This window comes from Triturus cristatus, chromosome 8 (genome assembly GCF_964204655.1).
Source record: "Triturus cristatus chromosome 8, aTriCri1.1, whole genome shotgun sequence".
NCBI classification, from domain to species: Eukaryota; Metazoa; Chordata; class Amphibia; order Caudata; family Salamandridae; genus Triturus; species Triturus cristatus.
The window spans coordinates 329,880,810-329,887,593 of NC_140591.1; positions in this window are offsets into that span (position 1 = coordinate 329,880,810).

The following is a 6,784-nucleotide window of genomic DNA, read 5'->3' on the forward strand; positions in this document are numbered from 1 at the left end:
TCTTTCTGGCGCTGACTCTGTATTGCATTACTTTGAATTTTGTAATAAAACCCTTACACTATTCCACTGACCTAGACCTTGGTTATTGAGTGGACCCTTTACTTAATTGACAGAAATTCTGATATTTTGATGTGTTGGGAGGTGACTTGATTCGAGGACACATTGCCTCATGAAATTGTGATTTAGCACAGTCTGTGATTAATCAAATTGTGGGCGACCTGACTGAGGTCAATATTAGGGTGTCTGCAATTTCTGGATTCCCTGCGTCCACAATAGTGAGCAATCTTCCTGACAGAATAAATATATTATATGTGTAAAATGCATCATTATCACAGACTTCATCAGTGAACACTGTTAAACTGCACTCTGTGCAGCAATATGTTGCTTCAGTTTATTATGTTTTGCAAACAGTAAGAGACTGTGGTCTTCATGCACAAAATACACTAGATACAGTGCAATATTTTTCATTCCACTGAAATCAGCCTCCCACTTTGCCTTGTCAGAGATTTTCAGTTACTGCGGTGTGGAAATAGACTGTTAATAAAAAAGATTATTCAAATGAATTGGCCATGGATAAGTTTGCGACTCCACACAAAATGTTAAACACATTAGGGTGCAAATGACAGCAGACCTTCACCCCATAATGTCCAATATTCTGACTTAAGACCCAGGGTTTCTGTGCTGGCACACTGCAAAGGTGAATGCTGGGATAAAGTATGCTGGTCCATGCAGGTCTCCATTTCAAAATGGGTGAGTGACTCTTCTCAGTAAGCCTTAAGCTAATTTCTACTTCTTTAATATTAATGAAGTGTGCAGATTTCAACTTTCTGTGAACTGGTCCTTTGCAGTGCAAGTGAGTTAGGAATCGTTCAAAACGTAAAAGGGGACTGCTGGTTGCAGCTAATAACAAAAACGTTTCATTGTGACCAGCCTGTTTGTATATGTGCAAACTGTTAAAGGGCTTCATTTAATTTTTTGCACTTTTTTGTACCTAGATAAGGTTAGTGCAAAGTTTGTGGTTGTTAACACGCATTTTAATTTGCATTGTTTTGTACAATTCAATAGCAACTCTCAAAGTGGTTTTGTGGTCCCTATGCGCTTGCCACTTACCACATAAAAGAGTGTGAGCTTGGGCACACATGCAACAGCATGTAGATTTAGGAGAACACAAATTGGTAGGGTTTGATTTCAACATCTAAAACAATTATTGAAGGGTCATTTTTTAGAAGCCTTAACTAAATTGACTCACAAGTCCCTCTTATTATTATTATTATTTTCTTTTTGGTGGGCCTTTCTAGTGCCTGATTTGACCTGGTGGTTGCCACACTTAATTACTGGCACTTAATTGCCTGACCTGCACTTCTGACAGCTGCCACATGTTTGTGATGTTTGTGTAATTTACAGATGAGCAGAATATAAAGGACTTGTAGGTTCACCAAGAACCCGAGGTACTCAGAGCCAATAACTGAGCTGCGTCTTGCAATGGTTTTTGATTGTGTACCGGGTATATAGCAATTCATTTGGTAAAATATAAAGAGTGAAAAATAGGTTCCAAGGAAGCCTATATAGTTTAACCCAGGGCGGAAAACTCCGCTCCGCTCGCAGAGTTTGCGGATTTTTGGCAACTCCCAGTTCCGCCTAGAATGTGGAGTTGCCGAAATTAAAACTCCCCGCTCCGCAATGGAGTGGAGTTTTTTTTTTGTTTGCGTGTTCAAAATGTGTTTCTGCACACGCGGGAGCGAATTAACGGGATGCCTGCATTCACCAACGAGATTTCCTATCTGTTCGCGTCTGCCACGAGATTGAGGCCTGACCATGTGGCTGGCTGCCATTTTGTGAAGCCAGCCAGTGTGCTTTTGCCATAGGCCTGCATTGTCTGTCTTCCCTTTCTTGTTGTTGTGGTGGCCTGGCCATGTGGCTGAAGGCAAATGTGTACAGGCAGCCAGTGTGTTTTTGCCATAGGCCTGCAAGCTTTCTTTGTGGTGGCCATGCCTTGCCCTTCTTGTTGTTTGGCATGCAATTCTTTTCTTTTTACCCAGCAAAAAAAGCAGGACAGTTCACTACATTTTCTAATACATGTGCAATATTAGTGATTTGAATTGACTCACTATGTGGCCTAGTCTGCCAATACGCTTTTTTCAGCCAGTAGGTCCAGAGCTACCCTTGGGTGCATGAAATAATTGTTTCTCAGGTGTCTGTTGTATTTAAACATCATTTAGGACATGGATGCCATTGAATTGCAAAATTTATTTTGTGGGTGTATTTCACTTTTTTTGTGTGTGTTAAATAAATGCCTTGGTTGGATGTGTGTGGTGTGGTTGTTGTGTACCTTTTCAAAACTTTTCTAGCCCTGTGGAGTTTCGTTTTTGCAGTGTTGCATTAAAGCTGTGTTGTTTAGCATGCCTCCTTTGTCTGGCCATATAGGCCTGCTTGAGTTCATTGTTTTACAGGCCTCCTGCGTGTTGTTGTGTGAGTGATCATGTGGCTGGTGGCCATTTTGTGGTGGTAGTTAGTGTGCTGCTTTTGCTGAAAGCCTGAAACAGGTCCTAGGATGCTTGTTTCCAGTCCAGGGAGGACCTGGCCTGGCAGTTTGGGCTGGACTGTTCCCATTGGACGCAGGGTCAAGACTGATTTGCACATGGCTGGGTCCAAACTGGAATGGCACGGTGAGCAAAAAAACAAGGGATTTAGGCCCCGATCTTTGTGCTGGGGTGAATGTATGACATTGTTCTGCATTCTGTTAATCAATTGCTGTTTTTGCATTTGTCACCCTGAGTGGGACGGCATTTCCAGACGTGGGTCCCATGCTCTCAATACCACTGGAGTCAAGCTATCCTGGCTAATGAGGGCTGAAAGCCCGAAACTGGTCCTAGGATGCTTGTTTCCAGTCCAGGGAGGACCTGGCCAGGCAGTTCGGGCTGGGCTGTTCTCATTGGGCGGTGGGTCAAGACTGGTTTGCATATGGCTGGGTCCAAACTGAAATGGCATGGTGAGCAGAAAAACAATGATTTAGGCTCAGATCTTTGTACTAGGGTGAATGTATGACATTGTTCTGCATTCTGTCCCTCAATTGCTGTTTTTGCATTTGTCACCCCGAGTGGGACGGGTATGCCCAGACGTGGGTCCTGTGCTCTCCATGCTACTGGAGTCAATCTGTCCTGGCTGACGAGGGCTGAAAGCCTGAAACTAGTCCTAGGATGCTTGTTTCCAGTCCAGGGAGGACCTAGCCTGGCAGTGCGGGCTGGACTGTTCCCATTGGGCGCAGGGTCAAGACTGATTTGCATATAGCTAGGTCCAAACTGGAATGGCATGGTGAGCAAAAATATGATGGATTTAGGCCCAGATCTCTATACTAGGGTGAATGTATGACATTGCTCTGCATTCTGTCCATAAATTGTTGTTATTGCATTTGTCACCCCGAGTGGGACGGGTATGCCCAGACGTGGGCCCCGTGCTCTCCATGCCACTGGAGTCAAGCTATCCTGGCTGATGAAGGCTGAAAGCCCGAAACCAGTCCTAGGATGCTTGTTTCCAGTCCAGGGAGGACCTGACCTGGCAGTGTGGGCTGGACTGTTCCCATTGGGCGCAGGGTCAAGACTGATTTGCATATAGCTGGGTCCAAACTGGAATGGCATGGTGAGCAAAAAAACAATGGATTTAGGCCCAGATCTTTGTACTGGGGTGAATGTATGACATTTTTCTGCATTCTGTCCATCAATTGTTGTTTTTGCATTTGTCACCCCTAGTGGGACGGGTATTCCCAAACATGGGTCCCATGCTCTCCATGACACTGGAGTCAAGCTATCCTGGATGATGAGGGCTGAAAGCCCACAACCGGTCCTAGGATGCTTGTTTCCAGTCCAGGGAGGACCTGGCCTGGCAGTTCAGGCTGGACTGTTCCAATTGGGCGCAGGGTCAAGACTGATTTGCATATGGCTGGGTCCAAACTGGAATGGCATGGTAAGCAAAAAAACGATGGATTTAGGCCCAGATCTTTGTACTGGGGTCAATGTATGACATTGTTCTGCATTCTGTCCATCAATTGTTGTTTTTGCATTTGTCACCCCGAGTGGGACGGGTATGCCCAGACGTGGGTCCCATGCTCTCCATGCCATTGGAGTCAAGCTATCCTGGCTGATGAGGGCTGAAAGCCCGAAACCGGTTCTTGGAGGCTTGTTTACCATCCAGGGAGGACCTGGCCTGGCAGTTCGGGCTGTACTATTCTCATTGGGCGCAGGGTCAAAGCTGATTTGCATACGGATGGGTCCAAACTGGAATGACATGGTGAGAAAAAAAAAAGATGAATTTAGGCCTAGATCTTTGTACTGGGGTGAATGTATGACATTGTTCTGCATTCTGTCCATCAATTGTTGTTTTTGCTTTTGCCATAGGCCTGCATGTCTTTCCTTTGTTCCTCTTGGCTTACTGCTTCCATGCTCATTGCCAGCTGCAGCTTCCTTAATGATGCTGCATCCCACGTGATGCACAATCACAATGCTAAACAGGTTCCATTATATTTGTATTTTTGTTTTTGTTCTTCTTCTTTCCTATCCTTCCTGAGTGAACACAGTACACCATGAAAGCCCTTGTTGTCAAAGTCTCAACAAATGGCTACACTGTTGTTATGTTTTTTTAATAACTAAGATAATGCAATTTAGTTATATTAATAATAACACTAACAAGTGTGACCACACGCAAAGTTATATATTATATTTGTCTGTTTGTACTAGTAGGAAATTGAACCACAACAATAATTGCCAAGTTTCACTGATGTTCTTCTTGCTTCTTTGCATTTAGGTGCACAAAAGAGGAGGAAGAGGCGTCATCCCCCATTGTACTGCCAGACAGAAGTCCTGCTGCGCACAACGTCACATGACGTATACCTGTCTTGATATGGATAATATATACTGCAAAGATGGGGCTCAATCATGCATATATCAAAGTTTGGACAAAACCAAATACACAATATGAAGTGTATAATATGTTAATAAAAATAGGGGAAGTAGTACTGCTTGTAGGGTCTGTAATACCTGGTGTGTCTATGCATTGCAGACCACAATTATGAAAGAAGAGGGCTCGGGTGGGTACTATTTCAAAAAACCCTCTTAGAGAGCAAAATGTGAAGGTTAGTGGGGGTAATCAGTGCAAAATGACGCACATGCCTCTAGTATTGGAGCATAGGCAGCGGAGGCCGAAAGACCCAAAGTCAAAGTGCTGCAGAGGCACTAGTGTAAGCGAGGTCTCGGGGTCCAAGGCCTACAAATGATGGTGAGCAAGAGAACTGGCCTGGATGGCAGACAGACAAGGCAATTGCATAATAATAATAATCAATAATATACTGCTGCCCTGGACTGTCTAGTAGTCTACTTAGTACTACTTATCATTAACCATCAAGTCATCATCATGCATGCATTTCCTTTTTCTCCCTTAACAGATTTATGAATATGATGGTCGTCTGCCAAGATTGTGTGTTGTCCATATGTAGAGTTTGTCTTTGTCAAACCTTTCCCTCAAATACACCATCCCAACCATTCGTCAAACCCTAACTCTCCTACCCCGGGCTGTGTGACTTATTGAGGTGGGACTAAATAAAATTTTCACCAATGGTTGATCACACACTTGCTGGGGCGGTTGTGGTGAAGGCAAGTAAGCAATACTAATTCAAGGCAGGGCGAGGCTCTTTTTCTGCTCTAAGTATATAGCGGCCACACAGGCAACAGATTAGATTGTCCACTGCCCACCCATGCTCCGTAGTATTCGCTATTCTCTTTTCTCCCAGAGGAACATATTTATATTAACCCTTTATTAATTATTAATTGCCGTCATGGATTTATCATCCTTCCAGCACTAAAGGTTACGCTTGTCCACTTCATAGGTCGAGTCCACTACTTCAGTTTGTTGTAACTTGTACTAGGCTATCCCTGCCACCATTATGTTTTATTTTACTTTAGCATTGCTTAGTATCAATATCATTCATCATCTTTTTCTTCGTGTTTGGCAGTCTTCTTCTTATCTACTTCCTACTTACTGTACTTCTACTACTCGTTCCCTAGTCTCCCTCAGGTGACTGACTTGTCGCATTTTCTTTTTTTGCAAATGCAACTGTCTACTACTGCTATCACCACCCACCATGGCACCTTAGGAAACAAAACCATCACCATGTAGCCATTGCTTCACCTAAACATAAATCACATGTAAGAGAAGAAGTGTGGGGGAGTCAATAATGTATATACTATGGAAATTAATTAATTCACACACCCATATCCTTCCGAGTACATACTACAAAGGAGTTTTAGTTGCAGAATGCATAGACTAGGAGGAGAGACTGACAGTGGTAGGAAAAGTGAGGGTGCTGCATCTATCTGTCGGTGTGTTACACTATTGTCAGATTTCAAAAACTGGCTGCGGCCCTGCAGCAAAAGGAGGAAACAAAAACAAACAAGGTGATGTAAAAGAGCAACCTCCCACAGAAAAGATTTGCATCATATGTATTGGAAAACTATAAATGTATTACCCTAACAAATATAAAGTAGAAGAAAAACCCACAACACTTGACCCACCCCTCTCCCTCTCCCTAACCCCAACCAATGTCCAGTAAATTAAATAAATGTCCATGTCAAAGTTCTAGAAAAAGTAAACCCCAAGGTTCCCCAACTAGTCTCAACATCCCACCCACCAAAAAAAAGATTAAAAAAGGGGCAAGAGTCAAAGTCTGAGGTCGGTGATGATGATGACGCCTAGCGGCGGGGGTGCTGGCTAGTTCTCTCCAGGACCTCCTCCAGCT